The 25,066-nt window shown below is 39.8% G+C and overlaps 1 protein-coding gene and 1 pseudogene across 6 annotated transcripts in view; one reads left to right on the forward strand and one right to left on the reverse strand.

Moving 5' to 3' along the window:
• ADAMTSL1 (ADAMTS like 1) overlaps positions 1–25,066 on the forward strand; it is a 1,088,032-nt gene that overhangs the window by 739,164 nt on the left and 323,802 nt on the right. The gene's annotated exons all lie outside the window — the stretch shown is intronic.
• On the reverse strand, positions 9,194–10,033 carry LOC108176468 (AH receptor-interacting protein pseudogene; annotated as a pseudogene).

Genomic DNA, 25,066 nt, shown 5'->3' on the forward strand with positions numbered 1-25,066 from the left:
GGAGTGCAGTGGAGGATGGCCCAAGTCCTTGGGCCCTGCACCCCATGGGAGACCAGGAGAAGTACCTGGCTCCTGCCATCGGATCAGCACGGTGCGCCAGCTGTGGCGGCCATTGGAGGGTGAACCAACGGCAAAGGAAGACCTTTCTCTCTGTCTCTGTCTCTCTCTCTCACTGTCCACTCTGCCTGTCCAAAAAAAAATCTATATTATGAAAAAAACTATGCATGGATTTTTAGAAGTTTTGCACCAAAATAAACATACTTTAAAATTCCATCTTTACTATGAAATTTCTGATGTACACTGTACCTCTACTAAGAACCACTTCCTCAAAACTATTTGGGAACTCTTTAATAGAAACATAGAACTTTAGATGTTTTAGAACCAGAAGATAGCTTAGCAGTTACCAGATCTTCTATTTCACAGAGTAGAAAAATGAGACCTGGACATTATCCCAAGGTCACAAATAAGTGGATTACCTCCATTTGTTGTAAATTTAATTCTGGGAAATTTGAGAATCATTGCCATGTATAATATTTGAATGACAACTTAATATACATTTATTCTGAATATTCACAACTCCGTGCATTAGACATCATTATCTTCATTTCACAGGCGAGGAAACAAGACCTGAGTAGATGGTATGACTTATCCAGGGTCATGCAGTGCTGTCTGGTTCCAAGGCTCCTTTTCCTTAGAGTAAGGCAGGAGGACAAATGCTGGTCCCATTTAGTAATGATCTCCAAATTTGACTCCTACCAGAAGCACTTGGAGAACTCTTAAAAGACAATTCTTAGGCCCCAACCCTGGCATTTTAGATTAATAGTTCTATGTATTTAAAGTACTCTCTTTGGATTGTATTGTGTGGCCAGATTCATGAACCACTTATAGATTAGTCAGGATCTAAGGTCAAGATGTGAGTTGGAATTTGATTATTTAACAAACTATGTATGGTCTTTATCAAGTTCCCTATGCCCTATTTTTCTTTTCTATTTTTTAATAGAAAACTTTTATTTAATAAATATAAATTTCAAAATTACAACTTTTGGATTATAGTGGCTTTTCCCTCCATAACCACCCTCCCACCCACAACCATCCCATCTTCTACCCCCTCTCCCATCCCATTCTTCATTAAGATTCATTTTTTAAGATTCCACTCCTTGGAATTTACCCAAAGGAAATTAAATGGACAAACAAAAAAGCGGTCTGCACCTTAATGTTTATTGCAGCTCAATTCACAAAAGCTAAGACCTGGAATCAACCCAAATGCCCATCAACAGTAGACTGGATAAAGAAATTATGGGACATGTACTCTATAGAATACTATACAGCAGTAAAAAAAACAATGAAATCTGGTCATTTGCAACAAAATGGAGGAATCTGGAAAACATTATGCTGAGTGAAATAAGCCAGTCCCAAAGGGACAAATATCATATGTCCTACCTGATCGGTGACAACTAACCGAGCACCAAAAAGAAAACCTGTTGAAGTGAAATCGATGCTATGAGAAACAGTGACTTGATCAGCCCTTGCCCTAACTGTTGATGAACAACTTAATACTTTATCTCTTTTAGTATTTTTTTCTGTTTGTTCTACTTAACACTATTGATTGAATTCTGTAATTAATACACAATTATTCTTAAGTGTTGAAACTTAACTGAAAAGTGATCCCTGTTAAATATAAGAGTGGGAATAAGAGAGGGAAGAGATGTGCAATTTGGGACATGCTCAAGCTGACTTACCTCAAACGGTAGAGTTAGAAACATACTAGGGGATTCCAATTCAATCCCATCAAGGTGGCATGTACCAATGCCATCTCACTAGTCACAGTGATCAATTTCTGTTCACAATTGATCATAATGATAGGACTAAGAGTCAAAGGGATCACATAAACAAGACTAGTATCTGCAAATACTAACTGATAGAATAAAAAAGGGAGAGAATGATCCAACATGGGAAGTGGGATACACAGCAGACTCATAGAATGGCAGATGTCCTAAACAGCACTCTGGCCTTAGAATCAGCCCTTAAGGCATTCGGATCCAGCTGAAAAGCCCACGAGAGTATTTCAGGCATGGAAAGCCAAGACACTCTGGCAAAAAAAAAAAAAAAAAAAAAAAAAAAAAAACCTAAATGAAAGATCTCCGCGAGTGAGATCCCAGTGGAAAGAACGGGTCATCAAAGAAGGAGGTACCTTTCTCTGAAGGGAGAACTTCCACTTTGACCATGGCCTTGTCTAAATATGATCAGAGTCAGTGAACTCAGGGGGCTTCCATAGCCTTGGCAGCTCATGACAAGAGCCTAGGTTGATTACTGATGCCATAAACAAGAGTGTCAATTTGTTAAGTCAACAACAGGAGTCACTGTGCACTTACTCCTCATGTAGGATTTCTGTCCTTAATGTGCTGTACATCGTGATTTAATGCTATAACTAGTACTCAAACAGTATTTTTCACTTTATGTTTCTGTGTGGGAGCAAACTGTTGAAATCTTTACTTAATATATACTAAACTGATCTTCTGTATAAAGATAATTGAAAATGAATCTTGATGTGAATGGAAGGGGAGAGAGAACAGAGGGTGGGAAGGAAGTTATGGGTGGGGGGAAGCCATTGTAATCCATAAGCTGTACTTTGGAAATTATATTCATTAAATAAAAGTTAAAAAGATTCATTTTTAATTATCTTTATATACAAAAGATCAACCGTATACTGACTAAAGATTTCAACAGTTTGTACCCACACAGACACACAAAGTATAAAGTACTTTGTGAAGATTAGTTTTATCGTTAATTCTCATAGTACAACACATTAAGGACAGAGGTCCTACATGGGGAGCAAGTGCACAGTGACTCCTGTTGTTGATTTAACAATTGACACTCTTATTTATGATGTCCATAATCACCCAACCTATTCCCTATTTTTCAATTAGTGAAAAATAGGAGCATCTCACAGACCACAGGGCACCCAAGGAGATAATTCACATAAAAATGCTTAGCAAACTGTAAAGTGCTGTGACAATGTAGAAAACCCAGAAATACTGAGTTGGAAATGTTACAGTAGTAGGGGTTCCCGTTATGATACTTCATAACCCTATAACATTTCAAAACACATTACAGAATGAGAAGCCAGCACTTGGCTCAGCAGTTAAGTCACTACTTAGGATGCCTGCATCCCATGTTGGAGTGCCTGGGTTCAAATCCCAACTCTGCTTTTAATTCCAGCTTCCTGTTTGAGTTCATCCTGGGAGGCAGTAGATGATGGCTCAAGTACTTGGGTTCCTGCCACCTATGTGAGAGATGGAGTTCCAGGTCCTGGCCTCAGCCTGGCTCAACCCTGACTGTTGGCAGTGTTTGGGAAATAAACCAACAGAAGGAAGCTCTCTATCTCTGTCAGTCTGTCTGTCTGTCTGTCTATCTTTGCCTTTCAAATACATAAAAATAAAATTTTTAAAAATTTACAGAGTAGAATACGTTTTCTTAGGTAAAGATATTAAAAACAAGAGATCTTCTACCTTATACTTTCACCATCATCAATTCATACTTGAAATGTTAACAGCAAGATGGCAGTAAGAACCTAATTTCAGAACAAAAGACTTTTAAGTTGAATATAGTTCGCTTATAGTTTGCCTTATGAGAAAGATACTATCCTATACTTTTTTTCCCTCAGAATTCAGGAACTGTCATTAATAGTGCTTCAAAGAGCAGCACTTGGAAAGCAATGCCTTTGAGGTCAGCTAGTCGAGCCTTGAGAAATATCACTGTATTCAACTATGCAGTTTTCCCAGGATCTCATAGCTAGTTCATGGCAAACTAGAAGTCAGGAAGTGGCAGTGTTTATCAGCATTTTTTACTGTGCTCCTGACGTTATTTCTTCAGCTTATGCCCCTGGGGTCAAAATTTTGTTCGGCTTTAACTCTGTCATTAATGATACAAAAACAATAGGTTGACTGAATATACTTCCCCTATCCCCTCACTCCCTCCTGGACTCTGGCAGTTGTCCCTAGGGTGGCTGTGCTGGTGTCTCTCTTCACTATATAATGATAATAGATCATTATCACTGTAGACCAGATGAAGTCAGAGATAAGCGGTTGTTGGAGAGTGCAGGAAGGATGAAGCTCTGAAAGCATACTGCTTGGGTAGGTTTCAAAGCTGCACCACTCGTTACTGTATGATGCTGAGCAATTTTCTAAGCCTCATTTTCCTCATCTGAAAAATGAGGCTAATGATTGTAAAAACCCGATAGGGTATCTGTGAATATTAAGTCATCGATTACATGTAAAGTGCTTACCATGAGCTTGATAAACCCTAGCTGTTAGTATCAGTAGTATCCGAGTTATTTCCTGCCATTCCTTGTCTTTTTCCTCCTTATGACCTTTCTAAATGCAAGGTTTAAGTATACATCCAGAAAGGATACTGACTTACCAATGAATGAACAGACCTTTTGTTAATTTCCTATTGCAGCCATCTTTTGCTAATAGCTCCAAGTTATACCATTTTCAACTCCTGATCCAGGGCAGTGAATTGCATCCTGTACAGAGTTAATGAGCCATCACAAATAGGATCAGCCCTGTTAGTACTGCTGTTATTCATTTATTTTCATTATCCAAATTACCCCATTTATATTTGTTGTAAAGCACAAAGCCTCTTTCTGTTTTAAATATAAGTAGAGAGTAGCATAAATTTATAGATAGAACATATTCTGCCATTAAAAATAATTTTGAAGGTTATTTTGAAAGTAAATAGAGAAAAATGTGTGTGTTTTAGTTTCCTAATTAAAGGAATATATTTGTATACATATATATATATATCAAAAGAAAAATTCTGATTATAAACCATCTCTTTCACCACGAATCTGCATATTTATGATATTACTTCTATTTCAAAAAATAAAGAATTTCAAAAGGGAAAAGGAGAATTCTTTCAAGTAATGCCTTATATAATATTGTTTTTAAATGAATAATACAGTAAAGAAATAAGCAACAAAGGAGATCTTGGTGTTTTGATGTCTATGCTTTATTCTGGCAACATTAAAATGAGCCAAACTTTTAACAAAGAAGTTATTTTCATTTTAATAATTCCTGTGGTGAGTAGTTTGAAGTGAATTGAATGGAATGATTATTTCTCCATCTCTGTCTGTGACCTAAGTCACTAGTATCAAATGACCACCAGTTATTCCAGAGGTGATGATGTCAGAAACAAGGAGTTGGCCATTTTTTCTTTGGGGTTGTGTAATCTAATTCCACATGGAAGCATGGTGTGACTTAAAATATTTAATGCCCAGGCTTTCTTTTTCTACCTTTTGCATGATGCAGTTAAAACTAACTAATACTGGATTTTTAACTTAGTTTCTGAACCTGTGTATGTGTTCCTTCAGCAATGTGCTCTATGTTGGGTACTAAGAATACAAAGTTTAATAAGATCTCTTCCCTCGGGGATGATGAATTTATAGCATTATGAAAAATCCAATAATCTTCTCTTTTGTGTATAACAAATTTTTACTTAGGAATGATTAGTGTGCTAGATAATAGAAATATATGAATGGACAGAGAAAACAATATATAGTCCTTGCTTCCCTCAATTTATACTCAGAGGAGGGATATAACAATTATACAGGAAAGCACTCTACAGTCACAATACTATAGCCTCTTCACTGTAAATAGAAAATTGTTTCTGAAATATAGGTTTGACTTCATTTTTTTTTGTCTGTTTGAATCCATTCAGTTGTACTCTTTTTACATTACAGTTAAGAAAACCTAAATTGGGCCGGTGCCGTGGCTCAATAGGCTAATCCTCCGCCTGCGGCACCGGCACACCGGGTTCTAGTCCCGGTCGGGGTGCCAGATTCTGTCCCGGTTGCCCCTCTTCCAGGCCAGCTCTCTGCTGTGGCCAGGGAGTGCAGTGGAGGATGGCCCAAGTCCTTGGGCCCTGCACCCCATGGGAGACCAGGAGAAGTACCTGGCTCCTGGCTTTGGACCAGCGCGGTGTGCCGGTCACAGCACGCAGGTCTCAGCAGCCATTGGCAGGTGAACCAACGGAAAAGGAAGACCTTTCAATCTGTCTCTCCCTCTTACTGTCCACTCTGTCGAAAGGAAGGAAGGAAGGAAGGAAGGAAGGAAGGAAGGAAGGAAGGAAGGAAACCTAAACTGGTTATAGGGCAACTTTCTTAACTGAATGTCTTAAGGAGTTGTCACCAGTCCCTGGTATTTTGGCTTGGGGCTGCATTACTCTAGCCCCTCCCTCTGTTGTCTCCTAGTAACTCCCTTCTGTGCCTGTGTCTTCACCCTTTCTTACAAGGACAGCAGTCCTTATAAGTGTTCGTGCCAATAGACTCTGACCTCATCTTGATCACATTTGCAAAGACCCTATTTCACAAAAAGCTCATATTCACAAGCATCAGAGCTTTTGACTTTACTCTATATTTTTATTTTTTAGGTACATAATTCAACCCATACCAGCCTGCTCTTAGGCCTCTCAAATTCATTTTCCTTCCATGTGCAAAATCTTCATCAGCACCCCAACAAGTTTTAATCCATTCTAGCTCCAAAATATCAAGTCCCCAGTTTCATCATGTAAATCATTCATGCATGATATGTGAGTATGGCCATCCTAGGACACCACCACTCCTCTCCATCTGTGGACTTGTGAAACAAATAACGCAACTTACCTGCTTTCAAAATACAGAGGTAGAACAAGTACTGGAGACATTCCCACTCCAAAAAAGAAGAAACAAATGAAAGAAAAAGAGATCATAGGTCCTAAGCATATCAGCAGCCCTGTAGAACACGTTCTGTTAGATTTTAAGGCCTTGTGACTTGATGTTCTATCCTCTGCAACTGTCCAGGAGGCCTGCCTTAGTCTGAGGGTTCCAGCCAGCCTGTGTTGCCTTTGTGGCTCTATTCTCAGACTCATTCTTCTCTCATTTTGTTCCATTTCTGCCCACTTAGTTCATACTGACAGAATTTCTATTGATATAAAATTCATAGAAAATATGTCTGCCTCACAAAATTTGTGGGGGTCCAAGTCACCATGTAAGAGGATGTTTGCCGTTTTTCCCGGATAGACATAGATTTCATTCCGACTCCTGCTGAGGTGGTTGATTGGACCCATGGTTTGCACACATAATTTATTTTGCAAACAGTTTTCTGTCCATACCCCTAGTTCCATTATCAGAGCATATTACTTGGATAAGTTGAGAAATTTTCAAATTATCAAGTGCTGGTATCTTTGCGCTAAACAGTTCATTTTTCAATATATCTCTTTCTACTCATAACAAACTATAAGGAGTGAAGAGAAGTCAGGGTGTTCTTTCCATACTCTCCATAGAAATCATCTTTGCAAACATCTACATTTATCTCTACATGTTCTAGTTTCCTCCCAGTGGTAGAAAATAACAGCCGAGTTCTCTGCCACTTTATAACTGGGATCCTTTTCTCCCGGTGTCCGGTAACATGTCCCTGAATTCCATTTAAGGCCATGCCAGAACTGCCTTTATTGTCTGTGGTAGTTAATTTTTTTTTTTTTTTTGACAGGCAGAGTGGACAGTGAGAGAGAGAGACAGAAAGGTCTTCCTTCCGTTGGTTCACCCTCCAATGGCTACTTCGGCCGGTGCACCACACTGATCCGAAGCCAGGGGCCAGGTGCTTCTCCTGGTCTCCCAAGTGGGTGCAGGGCCCAAGCACTTGGGTCATCCTCCACTGCACTCCCGGGCCACAGCAGAGAGCTGGACAGGAAGAGGAGCAACCGGGACAGAATCCGGTGCCCTGACCGGGACTAGAACCCAGTGTGCTTGCGCCACAGACAGAGGATTAACCAATTGAGCTGTGGCACCAGCCTGTGGTAGTTAATTTTAGATGTTAACTTGACTGGATTAGGGGATGTCTAGATGGCAGGTGAATCTTTTTTTTTTTTCTTCTGGTTGTGTCGTGAGGGCATTTTCATGAGATGTTGGATGTGAATTAGTGCACTGAGTGAGGAAGCCCATCTTCAATGTTGGTAGGAACCATCTCGTCAGTTTGGGGCCTGGATGGGATACTGAGGTAGAAGATGAACAAATGTATTCATTCATCTCTCTCTCTCTCTCTATTCCCCTCCTACCTCCCCCAGCCCCATTCCCCGCCAGCCCTCTCTCGCACACACCTTCCACCATGGGACAATACAGATAAAAGGTCATCAACAGATGCTGGCACCTCACAACTAGCAGACTCCATAACCATAAACAAATTAATTTCTTGAATTTCTGTTCTTTCTAAATTTCCCAGGATCAGACATTTTGTCACAGAAGCACAGATGGAACAGAACAACCTCTATATCTCTACCACCATCTGTTTGATCTAGATTATTTCTAGGAAGCACTTCAACATTCCTCTGACCTCTACCAATCGTGTGACTGTAAAGGCACTTGCATGTTTTTGGACATTTATTGTAGCAGCACCCCTGTCTTGGTACCAAATCTGTTTTAGTTTCTTAGTGCTGCCATAACAAATACCACATACACGATGAGTTAAAACAATGGAGATCTCTTCTCTCACAGTTCTGGAGGCTGGAGTTCAAAACCTAACTGTTGGCAGGGCTATGCTCCTGTCAAGGGACACAGAAGAGGATCCTGCACCCCTCGCCCACCTCATCTCAGTTCCAGGCATTATTCTGGCTGTGGCAGCATCATTGCATCTCTGCCTCCATCTTCACCCATCTGCCATCTCTTCTGTGTGTGTCTGTGCTTCACATGCTCTGTCCTTACAAGTTATTTTCCTCTTTGTGTCTCGTTGCTCTTCTTGTAAAGTGATATTGAGTTAGGACCCACACAAATCAAGTGTGACCTCATCTTAACTTGATTACATTTGGAAAGACACTGTGTCCAAATATGGTCATATTCACGACACCAAGGACATGTTTTAGGGGCATATAATTCAACCCACATTAGCATACATCACTGTTTATTTGTAAATAGTAAAAGTATATACATATGACATATATTTACATTATATATATATATGTATATATAGTTTTCCTGTGGAATGAGAAATAGGCCTTTATATACACAGAAGCAGGACAGGGCAAGGCCGGCGGGGTACATGGTGTAGGGTCGAGATGCCTCGGGGCAGTGGGCCTTGTCTGCCAGATCTGCTCCTCCAGGATCCTCAGCTCACAGCTCACAATAGGTGCCAGGGCTGGGTCCAGCTCCAGCACCCTGGCAAAGTCAGCCTGGGCCTCCTGTGCATTCCACCCGGCTGCGGGGGCCTGGCCGCGCCCTAACTAGGTTTGCCGTCATCCTGGTACTGTTGAGGATGGAGGAACAGTGACCCAACGCTTCAGAATACTCCTCGGCCACCAGCTTGCACTGGCTGTAGTTCAGTAGGAGGGGTGTGATCTGCTGGTCCAGCTGGATCCAGTCAGGGGACACAGACTGTTTCTTCATCTGCAGGTTCTTGGAGCAGGCAATGGGGTTGTAGCACTTGGTGGTGGCCTCCTTCGCCTGCCCCTCACTGCACAGCCAGGAAGGTGGATGAGCACCACCACCTTTGCCTTCTCCTCATCCGTCATCGCGGTACCTGCCAGAGCTCTCCACCTTGAGCATCTCAATGTGGAAGACAGGGGCTGGGGGTTGTGCTGCAGAGCGTCCGAGTCAGCGTGGCCCAGGGTGCTGTGCTCGTGTGTCTGCACCATTCTCTGGCACTGCCGCTGGCCCTCCAGGGGGTCCTTCCCCGGGACCATATTGCAAGGCTCTTGGTCACCAACAGGTTACAGGAGCACATGCTTGAGGTCACAGAGGAACTAACTGGGCATCTTGCCCTGGCGCATGGTGTGCAGATGGTCTCCCACACAGGCGGCTGGAACCTCTTGCTGACAATGAGCTCCATGGGCTTGCAGTGGGCCCCGGGCGCAGTCCAGCACTGTGCCCTTATGGGCACTGTGCAGGGTCCAGTAGCGGAATGTGGCCTTGGTTCCATCCTGATAGCCGGGTAATTGTCCTCAGCCCTCCTGTCCCGTGCACTTTTGGATTCAGGTCCTCCCAGAGTCTTGTGATGACATCCGCCATCCTCCTTCCCCACCACTGTCTTTAGGCCTATACATATATGTTCAAATACTGGTAAGGACCACGGTGGGAGAAATATAGATTGTGGTGAATTGGCAGGGTTTTAACTAAGATATAGGGTCAGTAAATGCTCAAAGGAAGAGTTGGCTAAAAGGTCCAAACTAATGCTTACAGCTGAAGTCAGGGTGAACAGAGGGCTAAAGAGGTTGCCGGGGTCTGTGCCATGAAGCCATGTGTTACCTTAAGAAGGCTGGAGTTATGTTGTATGGAAATGCTGCCACCAAAATGCTGCCACCAAACCTATTCAAACTGATGAAAGGAACGGTAAGGAAGGTGTCTATTTTAGCAAGAGTTCTTTATGATGAGGGCAACAGACTGACAAGAGACAAAGATTGGGGATGGAATGAAGAGAAAAGAAGTTTAAAAAGAAATGGGGGGAAGTAAAACCTGTAGGCTTCGTAATTGACTAAATTTGGTATGTGAGGAAAAACTGAGAGTTAAGAATGATATCCAGGTTTCTAGTTTGTATGAAGTATGATGCTGCCATTCATGGGATGTAGAACATAGGAGAGGACTGAGATACTAATTTGAGGAGTGATGCTCATCAGTGATAATGTATGCATAATTCAATATCCTGCCATATGATATTCACTCAATGAATTTGTATCCTTTCTTCCTTTCTCTTAACTGTCTTCTTAATTGAAAAGCTTGTTTTCATGAGCTTTCTATTGTCACTGGTCTGTTTATGTATGATTAAAATTTTGTAAGGTTAAGCTTTTTTATGACCATTTGCCAGTTATGTAACAAGTTGATTTAACTATTTGTCTTTTTTAGGGAAAACTGAAGTCAAATTAGTATATGGTGTTTTGAAATTCCTTAAGGTACCTGTGTTTGAATAATTAAGGGATATAAAAAGTGACATCACATAGAGACTATTTCTTAGAATTTTCACTTTCTGCCACCTCAGTTGGGTCCTTTGTTTATTTGAGTATCATCTCTCTTCATGAAAGGGATTCTTCTGCTATGGTAAAAGTTTTTCCATCTTAGGGCCAGTGTTGTGGTATAGCATGTTAAGTTACTACCTACAACACTGGTATCCCAAATGAGTGCCAGTATAATTCCTGGGTGTACCACTTCAGATCCAGCTTCCTGCTAAGGCACCTGGGAAAGCAGTGGAAGATGGTTCAACTCCTTGGCCCCTGCCCAACTCTGGCCATTGTGGCCATTTAGGGAGAGAAACAGCAGATGGAAGAACTCTCTCTCTCTCTTTCCCTCTCTCTGCCTTTCAAATAAAATAAATAATAAATCTTTTAAAAAAAAAGTTTTTTCATCTTGATAATTGAATTTGTGAGGTGGGAGCTTCTATTGCTTCCACAAAAAAAACTTTTTTGAAATTATGTCCATTTGATCTTTCCTTTCAAATTAAGCATAGGCTGGGGAAAAATCTATTTTTGTTTTTCAAGAAAGATTTAGTGAAGCAAACTAGGCAGAGAATATCTGACTTACAAACGATTTTCAAATGTGCTATATGGTTTGCAACATTCACTCATGCATATCACCAAATTTTGTGCCAATTCTGTGAGATAAATTTATTTCTATATTATAAATTGAGGAGATTCAGGCTTATAGAAGATCATACAACTAGAAGAAGCCAAGGCTATAATTCACAGCTTCATTATTTTTATTATGTAACAGCTTTTATTCTGAAAAAAGATATCCTAGTAATGAAGCATAGTTATTGGCACACTTCTTTGTTAATAAAGTTTTGACTGGGGCTGGCACTGTAGCGCAGTAGGTTAATCCTCTGCCTGTGGCACCAGCATCCCATATGGGCACCAATTCGAGACCCAGCAGCCCCACTTCCAATCCAGCTCTCTGCTATGGCCTGGGAAATCAGTAGAAGATGGCCCAAGTCCTTGGGCCCCTACACCCACGAGGGAGACCGGGAAGAAGCTCCTGGCTCCTGGCTTGGGATTGGCACAGCTCCAGCCATTGCGGCCATCTGGGAAGTAAACCAACAGAAAGAAGACCTTTCTATCTGTCTCTCCTTCTCACTGTCTATAACTCTACCTCTCAAATGAATAAGTAAAATCTTTTTTTAAAAAATAGAGTTTTGACTACTTTAAGCAGGGAACACCATTCCCTATAGAGTTCTTTGTTCCACTAAGTGAATTCTCCAACAAGGACTGGAAACTTTCTTAACTCGTCCTATAATGCTTTATTTCATGATGGATTCCCAGGCTTCCTTCTTTATAGGGATACTGAATGTACAACAGTTTTATCTAATCATATTTTAACATTATTAGTGGTTACACAAACTACAAGTTTGGCAGTTTCTAAGACTACCCTCACTTGTGATACCAACTTCATTAAGAATCTCCAAAACCACCTTCAGTTTTGGTGATTCACTAGAAGGACCCACAGAAATCACAGAAAGCCATTGTACTACAGCTTATTACACACACATACACACATTCACACACACAAATACTTATTAAAATCTGCCACAGAAAGAGGTGCATACAGCATGGTCCAGGAGAGTTCCCAAGACAGTGTCCAGTTCAGTTGTGTAGAAAGCATTTACTTCAGCAACAAAGTGTGACAGTATGCCTTAGAGTGTTGCCAACCAGGGAAATTACATGAGTCTGTGTGTCCAGAGTTTTTGTTGGGGCTCAAGCACATAGAGCTGATTGACCAACCATCTGAGTGGCTGACCTTAGTTAACATTGCCTCCAAAAGGCCAAGTTGATATCATGTGGCTCAAAACTTCCACCACAGGTCACATTGTTTGGACAGATTATTTGGTGTGGCTGACAGCCCCCAGACAAAGAAAGATATTCTTACTGGTTGTGGTATTACAAAGGCTTACAGATTACCTCTAAGGAGCCATGAACAAAGACCAGACCTCTCTTTGGACAAAGTAATGACTTATTGAACAGTGGCTTTTTGGAATTATTCATTCATTCATCCAACACATATTTGAGGCTTACTATGGTCACTTAAGCTTTTCCCTGAGGTGTATAGCAATAAAAAGGACTCAAGCCCTGCTTCCAAGGTGCCCATAGCCTCAGGTTTCTGCACCAATCATAGCTAAAGAACAAATATCCACTATGTTGCTTCCACTTACTATGTCTCTCTTTGGATAATCACCTATTACTAAGAGAATTTCATCAGAATTACTGTAATATTCACACCAAATAGCCATTCTTTTTTTGAAAAGGAATGTAATATAAAATAGTAGCTTCTTTGGAATATATTCTAACAGTTGCTCTAAAACTTTAAACATATAGTTACCATATGACTCAGTAATTCTACCCCTAGATATATACTCAAGAGAATAAACTCACAACCACAAAAAAATATTGTACTTAAGTGTTTATAACAGCAGTATTCCTAATAGTGAAAAGGTGGAAACAACTCAACTAACCATTGGTTGATGAATGGATAAATAAGATCTGGTCTATTTGTAGAAGGAAATATAATTCCATAATAAACTTTAAAACATCATGTTAAGTAAGAGAAGCCAATAACAAAAGGCTACTGACTTACTCTGTTTTCTGTTGCCATAACAAAATACCTAAGACTGGATACCTTATAGATTTGTAATGAGCAGAAGTTTATTTGGCTACTGGTTTATTTGGCTTATGGTTCCAGAGCAGAAGCTAGCATCCAGTGAGGGCCTTCTGAAACATGACGTTGCGAAGGGCATCAAATGTCAAGATAGGGCAAGTGTTCTACCTTGGAGTTCTCATCCTCTTTTTATGAAGCCACAGATGTCATTCTGAGTTCCCCACCCTCATGACCTCATCTTAGTTATTTCCCAAAGCTCCCACCTTCAAAAACCATCAGTATGTGATTGGGAATTAAATTTTTCATACATAAACTTTTGGAGGCCAAATTCAAATCATAGCAGCCATGAGTCCTGTCATTCAATTTATATGAAGTCTGCAGAAGAGGTAAAGCTATAGAGACAAAAAGTGTATTAGTGGTTACCTGGGGTTGGAAGTCAGAGAGTAATTAGACTGCTAATAGGTACAGCGTTTCTTGTGGGGGTGATGAAATTGTTCTATGAAGATTTTGATAATGGTTTCACAATTCTGTGAAAATATTAAAACCGTTGAATTATACACTTTGGTGAATTTTATGGTTATGTTAATTATATCAAGATGGATTTTTTTAAATGTAAAAGACTCAAAAACCTGTGGACTAAATTTGTAGACTGCAATAGCTGTGAGGGTGATTTGATATCATTCCTTGACACAGTTAATGAGACTAACCCATTGGTCTAACTGGGTATTCCCTTCTATTCATTATTGCTCCAAAAACTCATTTCTGATCATAAGTATTTCTATATATGAAAAAATGATTTGGAAACTAACACAAAGCAGATCTTAAATGTATGTATGCTGAATGAATGCATAATGGTATCAGGTCAGAAGTTGAACATGTTACTGTTTTATTCCTTTTTTCACTCCTAAAAGTAAATATGAGAGGGTTTTTAAAACTTCATGGAAAATGCATATTTTCAAAAAACTATGCATGTATTTCAAAATAGTTTTGTACCAAAGTAAACATAGCTTTCTAACTTTTTTCATTTCATTTGTAAGGCAAAGAGAGATCTTCTATCTGCTGATTAGCTTCTCACATGCCTCAGTGGCTGGAGGTGGGCCAGGCAGAAACCAGGAGCCCAGAACTCAATCCAAGTTTCCCACGTGGGTAGCAGAGACCCAAGTACTTGAGTCATCATCTGTTGCCTCCCAGGTTGAGTATTAGAGGGAAGCAGGAACTGGAATCATAGCCAAGATTTGAACTTCTCAAATGATGTCAACCACTGTGCCAAATGCCTCCTTAACTTATTTTTTAGTTCCATATTTCCACAAACTTTTTGGAGTTCTCTGGTAGGTTTGGATTTCAGAAGATATTTTCCCTAGTGTAGTAAATTCTCAAAGAAGCATTATTCATGCAGCTATGCTGAATATTAATTGATGCTGCCTTTTTCACTGAGTGATTTCACAGAAAATAGTTTTGAAATGGAAAGAGAATTCTGAATCTTGCAGTTTAATCCTTCCATTTTGCATTTAAGATATTTGAGGCCCAAGTAGGTTCAATCTGTTTTTTTTTTTAATGTATTTTTTTATCTAAATGGCAGAATATGTGTGTGTGGTGTGTGGGTGTGGGTGTGTGTGTGAGAGAGAGAGAGAGAAAGAGAGAGAGAGAGAGAGAGAGAGAGAGAGAGAGAGAGAGAGATCTTCATTATGCTGGTTCACTTAAATGCTGCAGCAGCTGGGCTAGGCCAGTCCAAAGCCAGGACCCAGGAGTTTCTTCCAGGTCTCCCACATGGGTTTAGGGGCACAAGAACTTGGGACATCTTCTGCTGCTTTCCCAAGTCCATTAGCAGGGAGCTGGATTGGAAGTGGAGCAGCTGGGGCACAAACCAGTGTCCATGTGGGATGCCAGCATCACAGGTAATGGCTTTACCTCCTAGGCCACAGTGCTGGCGCCTGGTTCAAGTGATTTTTAAACTAGATTGTCATGTGGACCTGAATTCAGCTTAAGGAATATGAAAATGAGTGTAATGATATTCTGTACCTAAGAAGTATGTGGTCTTATAGTGATGAAATTATTCCAAAATAAATTACTATAATTAGCAGTGCACACTTTGGGCTTGAATTTGGACTGAATCAGACAATATAAGTTTGAAATCTGGCTCAGAACTTACTATCTGTGTGATCATGTACTAAATGAAGCATCAATTTTCTTCTCTGTAAGAGAGTTAAGAGTTTCTAATATAAGAGCTGGTATTCACTGAGTACTTATGTGCCAGGCACTGTGCTGTATTGCACACGTGTTACCACTTTTAATCCTCACAGGAAGCTGTATGGGGTGATATTGTTACCATTTTAATGAAATTTAGAGATTCCTGTTGTTGATTCATTTACTCAACAAAGTTTTTTACTGATCACATACTAATGCTAGGCAAGTACAAGTAAACCAATAGTTACCTTATCTGAGAAGGTTCTGAAAAGCTCAGGACCATCTCCTTAGCCCTGGTAAACAAGAAACTGATGGTAGGAATGCCCACATTCTGACTTCTCTCTAGCCTTCTAGGTAACAAAACATTCAAGTGCATAAACAGGCAATGCAAGTACAAGTACAGACACAATGGGTGCACACAGGAGGAACCCAGTGATTCCATTTGGAGGCGTTGGGAAGGGCTTTGCTGTCCAGCTCTAAGGTCAGCCTCTTCCCGAGGCACCGCAGTGAGTCCTTCAGTGACCTCCCCAAGACAGCTAACCTTCTTTCCCCTGTTTTGGCACCTATTTTTCTCTGGCTTCCTTTGTCTTATATTTCATGGCCATCTAACCAGCTAGAGCTGGAAGAGAACACATTTTACTCTTCTTTAGTTTCTTTATATTATGTCGCTCAAGATGACTTGCATGCATACATGGTTCAACAAGTCAATAAATCTCTCTGTTGGCTATTTTTGTCTCTTGATGACCAAGCCCTTCCTAAATTGCATAAATTATTCATCTGAAAATGTCTTTTTATCTTTTAATAAGTTTGGCTTTGTTCTCCTTTCCTTCAAGCTGTGAAACAGAGCCTGTTTATGTGAGCCTACGTATTTTTGTTATATTGTAGGCATGAGTTAATGTGACAATTTGAAGTTTCCTGCCATACACTTCTTATTTGCCATGGCTTAGGAGATGGTCAAGAGCAGTTCAGGACCTTCTCCAGCAAGATAACTATTGGTTTGGTTTGCCTAGTATTTCAATCAGATCCTCTGGATGAACTCTTACTGCTGAAGACATTAGATCCTTCTGGGGAGTTGAATACACAAAATGCAAGGTTTCAAAAGCCCACAAATATCAGTATCTCAGTGTGATGTAGTTTTTTCTCCACCATGTATTAGAAAATAGATTTGGAGAGTATTTGCTTCTGTAGACTAAATTAGATGATCTTCAGTCATATTCATTTTAATCAGCTCGATTCCTTATAACTGCTATAGTTATCAAGTTGTAGGCCATAAAATATTATTCTTCCCAGAAACTTGAAGTGCAAAGTTTATCAGAAATTGGAAAGATTTTAAACTTTGTCCTTGGTTTTTTAAAGAGCAAAGTTAAATTAATAATAGGCAAAGTAGAACTGAGGAAACCTTTTTGAAATTGGGTGTCTTATGACACTTCAAATGCTTGTTTTTAAATGTTAAAAAATCAAATTCAAACATGAAAGGCAATTAGCAATTATATTTGGGCTGATTGGCATATTTCCAAGGAAATATCAAGTTAAATAAAGGGATGATTATTTTTAACTGTTGTAGCTACTTTAATTGTCAAAATCTCTAATAAAAACAATTTAAAGCATCAGGCACCTTCCAGATTTTGAGCCATGAACATAATTTTACCCGCTTTAGCACATTCATGGTTGCCAGAGACTTTCCTGGAGCAATGCTAACAAGGGCTGCTTGCCAGAATCAGGAAAATCCACCCAAGCACCTAAACTCAGTTTAATAAACCCCACCTGTCCTTTCTCTTGCCTCTTTGATTAGACAGCCTTGAGGAGCCCAAATCACAAAGGAACAAACTGTTTTTGCTGTGGGTTCCTTGTGATCCAAGAGAACACTTAAGAATCTGAGAAATCTAGGGAGAAGACAAGAAATGGTCTGGCTGGTTCATTGAACAGAGAGGCCAAGACAAATTCAGAGGTCTTGGGGGGATATTTTGAACCTCTGCAGAGCTAATCTCAAAGCAATGGCTTTGAAAGAGACCTTTGGGAAACCATCTGCTGAGTCTCTTCATTCTTATGGGTGAAGACATCAGTGTCAGAGCAGTGAAGTGACTTACCCAAGATCTCTCAAGTAAGTGGCAAAGCCAAGACTCAAAGCTACGAAGACTCAACCTAGGTCTTCTGGCTCCAAATCCCAAGTTCAGTGCTGTTTATTTATCTGTATTGAGAATGCTTTTCCATGTGTGTGTTTCTAGCAACCTTTAAATGAAAAGTATAGTGTATTTTCTTTTTACTTGAATTATTTCATCACTGTTGTTAGGTGCTTTAACCGTTATTAACAGCATTTTAGTCCCTGGGCTAAATTTCCCTCCCTTGTGGCCAAATTATCACAGGAACATTCCATTCACTTAAAAATAGTTATATTATAAAACACAAGTGGAAAACCTTGCCAACAATGCAACATTCTAAAAACATAATTCTCACCATTTCCATTCCTGCATAAATGCCAAGTGCAGACCTAGTGCACCTGCAAGCTGTGGCGACCTCACTGTGGCTGGCAAGTGGAGGCTGGCTAGTTCCATGTGCAATTGGGTTTATGATTGCAATTGAGTACAGCTTAGTTTTCATGCCAGCAGAGTTACAGGTGATTTAAAGAAAGAGACAGATATTTCAGGGAAAGGAGCAGAGATGGAGAGGGGAGGGAAGCTTGGGAAGAAGTGGCCAAAGCCACATTAAAATCAAGGAACATAGCAGCATTTTGTTTTCTCCTTTTCAATCATGCTTGACTACAATCCTTCTCTCTGCACCCAAGGTTCTCATGGAGGGGGAGGATTTCTGCCTCCTCTCAGTTCCTGAGGCAGAAACCTCAGAATTCATGTTGATCCCTCCATACACACACCAGTGTTCTAATAGTGCCACAACGTAATGTCTATGCAGCCATTTCCACTCTTGATTGTTAGAATGTTGAGTGGCCTGCACTAGAAGTCAAACACGTTTCCCCCTGCCTTTTATTATTGTTGACTAGAGATGGCAAGGATGTACTTTGCTTGGTTTGAGGATACAATTTAATGACGTAAAAAGACAAAGACACACTAAGTGGGGAAGTGAGTGAAGTTCTACCAACACCTGTCTTTCCTGGAGATGTACCTTGGGGAAGCATATACATCCAGTGCCTAGGGGTGGCTACTTAGGAAGTAGGATCCTACCACATTAGAGAACATTGAAAGCATTGCTCACTTAAGCAATGTGCGTGTAGAGTTTCATCAAAGCTATTTAGGTTCAGCCGCCTCTTTCTGCGGTAGAGTAGCAACCCCTAAACCAGTGGGGGCTGTTTTGAGAACATTTGAAGATGCCTGAATCCACAGATAATACTGAGCCCTACATATACCGTGTTTGTCCCAATACATACATGCCTCATGTGTTTAATTCACAAATTAAACACGGTAAGAGGTTAACAATAATAATTAATAATAAAATACAATAATTATAGCAATATTCTGTGATAAAATTGCCAGAATCACTACTCTTGCACTTTGGGACTGTCATTAAACAAACTAAACGGTTCTTGAACAAAAACATTTTGTTACTAACATGATTTGACAACCAATGAATTGGTAGCAGGTGATGGTTCAAGTCCTTGGGTCCCTGCCACCCACATGAGAAACTCAGATGGAGTTTGTGGCTTCTGGTTTTATCCTGGCCTAGCCACCACTGATGTGTGCATTTGGCATTTGGGGTGTGAATAGGTAGCGAAGATTCTCTCTGTGTGTGTGTGTGTGTGTGTATCTGATTTTCAAGTAAGCGAAATAAATAAATAAATATGATATCTCCAGGGCAGGCATTTGACTTAGCAGTTAAGGTGCCTGCATCCCACACCTGTGTTACTGGGTTCGTTACTCAGCACTGGCTCATGACTCCAGCTTCTTACTAATGTGGACCCTGGGAGGCATCAATGATAGCTCAAGTATTTAGGTTTCTGCCATCCACATGGGAGACCTAGATTGAGTTTCTGGTTCCTGGCTTTGGCCCCAGCCCATTCCCAACCAGTGCAGGCATCTAGGAAGGAAACCAGCAGATGGGAGCATACTGTAACTCTCTCACAAATAGATAAATGCTTTTAAATATAGTAGTTGCAGCAAAAAAAATCCAGTTCCAAAATATGTCATTAAAAATTTCACAACTGCAACATTTGGTCTGTCCTTCAACCCAGTAAACATTTGACAGAGCTGAAGAGCTGCTGCTACTGCCTTGAGATGGTGCCTATAACTGGGACCTGTAGTTGTCTGCATTCCTGACACTTGCCCACAGGATGTATAAGTTAGGTATTTCTAAAGGAAGAAAGAACCACATCATCTGTTATCATGATATTGATAAGAATAACATGTATTGAGCAACACACACTATCAAGTACTTTCATACCAGTTAAACCTCACAGGAAGCCTATTTATAGCCCAAAATGTTAATTTGCCTGCCCATGATCACATAACTTGAGAGTATCAGAACTAAGATTTCAGCCCAGATCTGTATGACCTAAAGCTTGTACTTTTTGTCTTGCCATTTTGCTTCTCAGAATGACACCAGATAGCCAGCACTGCCTAAGTTTTAGGACTATATAAAAATCCTTAACTGAATGCCAGAATGGGATCCTATTGGCCACTGGTTTTCCAATGTTGTCAGGAACAGGGGGAAGGAGATGCTTCGTTTCCACTGGCAAGGTTCCTTCTACTCTGATTTTGTTCTCCAGTTAAGGAGTAGCTATAGGGGCTGGTGCATGTAGCCATTCTCATAGGTAGAAAGAACTCTTATGAAAATGTGTTCTGAGAAGACTGTTTGAATACACATTAAAGGCTTCAAAAGAACCTTTGAATATGAGGCAAGGAGCAACTACTCAGAATTTTTAAAACTTAATGTACGAAAATGTAATATCTTGACCTATATATATGAGTATTTAAAAAAAGAAATTCATGGGGCTGGCGCCATGGCTCACTTGGTTAATCCTCCACCTGCGGTGCTGGCATCCCATATGGGCACCGGGTTCTAGTCCCGGTTGCTCCTCTTCCAGTCCAGCTCTCTGCTGTTGCCCAGGAAGGCAGTGGAGGATGGGCCAAGTGCTTGGGCACCTTCACCTGCATGGGAGACCAGGAGGAAATACCTGGTTCCTGGCTTTGGATTGGCGCAGTGCTGGCCATAGCAGCCATTTGGGGGGTGAACCAATGGAAGGAAGACCTTTCTCTCTGTCTTTCTCCCTCACTGTCTAACTCTGTCAAATAAATTTTAAAAAATTCATTTGTTTTGTCTTGTGTTATATATCTTGTTTATGATATCTTTCTTTTTATACTTGATCTTAGCCTTGTCTTATCTTTAAAGCCTGCTGTTTCTCAAAACCAGAATATTGTAGATTTGCCATTGGTTTCCTTTTGCATTATTCTTCATTTCTGTTTATTTTCTTTCTGATTTATCAAACCTTAAACTTAATATTTTGATTTTTCCCCTGTACTTTTAAAAGCTCTTGGAATACATTTCTTAACAGTTTACTACCATACATTCAAACTGTAAGATAGGAAAATAAATGCCCTTCCCAGCAAAATATGTACTCTGTTTTAGAGTTCATTTGGTTACAAGCAATAGGAACATATTCTCCTAAAAGTGATAGATTATTAAAAAGATGCATTTCAGTGATAGAACCATCAATTATGAATTTAGGAAAATCAAAATGGAAGCTGAAGAGCTCAGCCTCAGAAAGCACAGGTACTAGGGCAGCTTTGAAGTGTTAGATACAGACGTGCTTGGAACTGACAAAAAAGTAACCTGGCTCCAGTCATACTAGGTCTCCTCTAGCTCCAGTTAATTTTCAAATTCCCAGGAAAAAGAATCTGACCCAGTCTAGTTGCATCTATCATTAAATTGATTAGTTATAACCAGAGGATGGAACAAGTATTATAGTCACAACCAAACGAGGGAATACTATACATGAGTATGGGCAAAGTGCCAGAACTAGAATTTTAAATTTTTTCTTTTATGTTTATTTATAAAACAGTTTTAGTATGAGAGTAGATTTTATTGAGTGAGTGTTAACTTCTATATATACACAAGTAGGTAAGTAGATAGATAAATGGACTCATGGATGTAGAATACATATGGAAGTTGATAGCTTCTGATATAATACAATTGTTGATAGAATATTCTTAGAATATTTTAAAACCCTGGTCTTTAGTTAGTTTGAGTTTAGTTTTGTAAGTATCCTATATCTTTTTCTGCAATAGAAAAAAGTAGAAGGCAGTGGTTTTGCAAGTCACACCAAAGTTCTCCATTTTCATGATTATTAGTAATTATAATGGCAGTGTATTATGGGCTTATGCCTAAGAAATGTCTCCCTAGTTTTACATGGATGTGATGTTGGCACTGCCTGCTGTCCATAAGAGAGTAGTTATATCTCAGCCATTCCTTTGTTCCATCTTGTGTGCTTTGGTGAGTAAATGAGATAAGCTGGAAATGCTCAGAAGTTAACACTGATAGACAAGCCATGGAAAACCTCTGACTTGATTCATATTAAAATCTTTGTGTACTAGGACAAGATGAACCTTCTGCTGCAAACACGAGCTTCCTCTTTTCTTCAGCCAAAAGTTCACCAGGGTTCAGTTTCTTAATGGATTCCAGCAAAGTTTTGTTGAACTGTACAAAAGAAGTTTCTGGTTTGTAGCCTGGAGAAATGTGTCTAGCACAGTACCAGCACTGGAATCAGGACCCAGACCAGGCTTCTAGTCTGGTTCCCATTTTAGGGGTGCGGGGAAGGTGGGGGGACAAGACTTGGCAGCCTGATTTTATTGTTCAAAAGTATTGCTGCCATTCTTTTAATTCTAAGCTCACATCTCACCTCTTCCATCAACCCTTTCTAGGCTGATGAGAAATCAGCCCCATCTGTACCCCAAATCTGGTACATATGACACATTTAGACTCTTACTCAAACATGTCAGGCACAGGCAATTCTCAGTTGTCCTTATAGATAAAGGAGTATGTTCCTATGCATAATCTATTGCTATCTCCAGTGTGTTGAGACTTTTCTTCCTCTGAGAGAGGTGTACGACAACATAGCAACAAGTAGGTCAGACATTGAAAAGTGGCAGGACTGGAAGGCTGACCTGATTGAGGCGCAACCAATGTGTTTGTGATGGTGAATTTTCTCCAAATTGCTGATGCCTACTCTCTGAATAGTCCTGTTTTTCTTCTTTGTCTTAGATCTGTGGGCACTTTCTGAGAGGAGAAAATAAGTCATTTGAATAACGGCTAATAATATTTTTGTATAAATTGAGAGGTCAGTTTTTGACTTTTCAAGAACACCAGAGTGCACATTTTAAAGACCTATGTGGCATCCTCTTTCTTTTGGCCTTTTTTCAATTCCCATTGTTGTAATTATTGTTATGATTGTCATGACTAATAACAGTAGTAGCTTCTCCTGCTGTTAAACTCTAAGAATTACACATTCCTTGACTGACCCCTCACAACAACTTTTGAAGGTGTGGTTGGTACTATTTTATAGATGAAAAAGCTAAGGCATAGAGAGATGAAATTACATGGGCAAAGCCACGCTAATAAATAACAGAACTTGCATTCAAGTTTAGACCTGTCTAGCTCTAAAGCTACATACTTTGCTATGCTGTGCTACACTGTGCTATGCTATTATCTATTAGACTATATTACTCAATACAATGTAGTATGGTTGAGTTTATATAAATCTTACTCACTGGATGAAAAGTGAGTACAAATGTAAGGGGCTTTGTATCTATAGAGGAGACTGTGGGACTAGCTGGTATTGATAAAGATATTACTACATAGCTCCTGAACATTTAACTTCTTTGTATATAATTAATTATGCATGTCTATCTTTATATTTCTCCCACTATTTGTTGTGTGTCTCTTGCTTTTATACCTCCTACTCTTCTTTGTTATATTATGATAAAATATAACTAGTATATAACTTGCTAATTTACTACATCTTTAAATATGTAGTTCAGTGGCATTAAGTAAGTTCACATTTTTATGCAAGTATCACAATCAGCCATCTCTAGAATTTGTTTATCTTCCCAAACTGAAACTCCATACCCATTAAATTTATCTCTACCTTCTGTTAGTAAACACCATTCTGCTTTCTGTATCTTTGAATTTGACTACTCTGAACATCTCATATAAATGGAATCATATAATACTTGTCCTTTTGTGTTTAATTTATTTCACTCATATCTTCAAGTTCCATCCATGTTGTAGCATCTATCAATTTCATTTTTATAGATGAATAGCATTCTATTGTATATACAACATTTTATCCATTTGTTGATTAGTGGACATCAGAGTAGTTTCCATTTTTTGGCTATTGTGAATCGCACTGCTATGAACATGAGAATACAAGTGTCTATTTTATCCCTTGCTTTTAATGCTTTTAAGTATATGCACAGAAGAGGACTTGTTGGATTATATGGCAATTCTCTGTTTAATTTTGTGAGAATGTGCCATACTGATCTTTGCAGTGACTGCACTGTTTCTTGTTCCCACCAGCACTGACTCTACTCTCGCGTGCATACCACTGATTTAGGAAGTTCTCTCAGGCACAGTGGTGACTTTTGAGCCTTCACCCTTCCACAGCTGGTACAGTACCATTGTGTAACTGTGTATTGGGCAAAGGGCTAGCGTATTGTGATGGAGAGCATGATGCTGACACTTTGGCTTCTCTGAGCCATTTTTCAAGTATTCTGGCTGGAATTCTTCTCCCCTATAGCTTCCCTTTTTTTTTTTTTTCCTTTGCTACCCCCAAGCTCAGAAAATAGCCAGGAAAATCATGATATGTATGCCTGCAGGAAAGAAATAAAAGTATAACTGTGACCCTTTGCATATCAATAAGGTGCTGCAGAGAATGGCAGCCTGCTTATCAATGCGATGTTGATTTATGATTACAGGTACACATTGAGCCGGCTGAATCCACATCTGCAATTTCAATGACTACTCACAAAATGGAGCCTTTTTCTCTTAATATCTAATTAGACTCCATGGCTAGCACTGTAGTTCAAAAATCAGTTGTCTCTAAAATAAAATTCTAATGCTCCTGCCTAGGAAGTTATCATTTGTGAAACCACCAGACCAGGAATGCAACGTTGACCCTATGCACGTTTTAAGGCTACAATGTGTTTATTCTACAGTGGATTCTGCACCCCACTTTGGAAAATAAGAACAAAAATGGGCCAAATGTTTTAGGTTCAGGCCTTAAGGAGCATATGTGGAGTGGGAGCTTCTACATAACTCTTCCAAGTATCCTCATTTGGT

Source organism: Oryctolagus cuniculus, chromosome 1 (assembly GCF_051225735.1).
Source record: "Oryctolagus cuniculus isolate XC-2025 breed Fujian yellow rabbit chromosome 1, ASM5122573v1, whole genome shotgun sequence".
In the NCBI taxonomy this organism is placed as follows: domain Eukaryota; kingdom Metazoa; phylum Chordata; class Mammalia; order Lagomorpha; family Leporidae; genus Oryctolagus; species Oryctolagus cuniculus.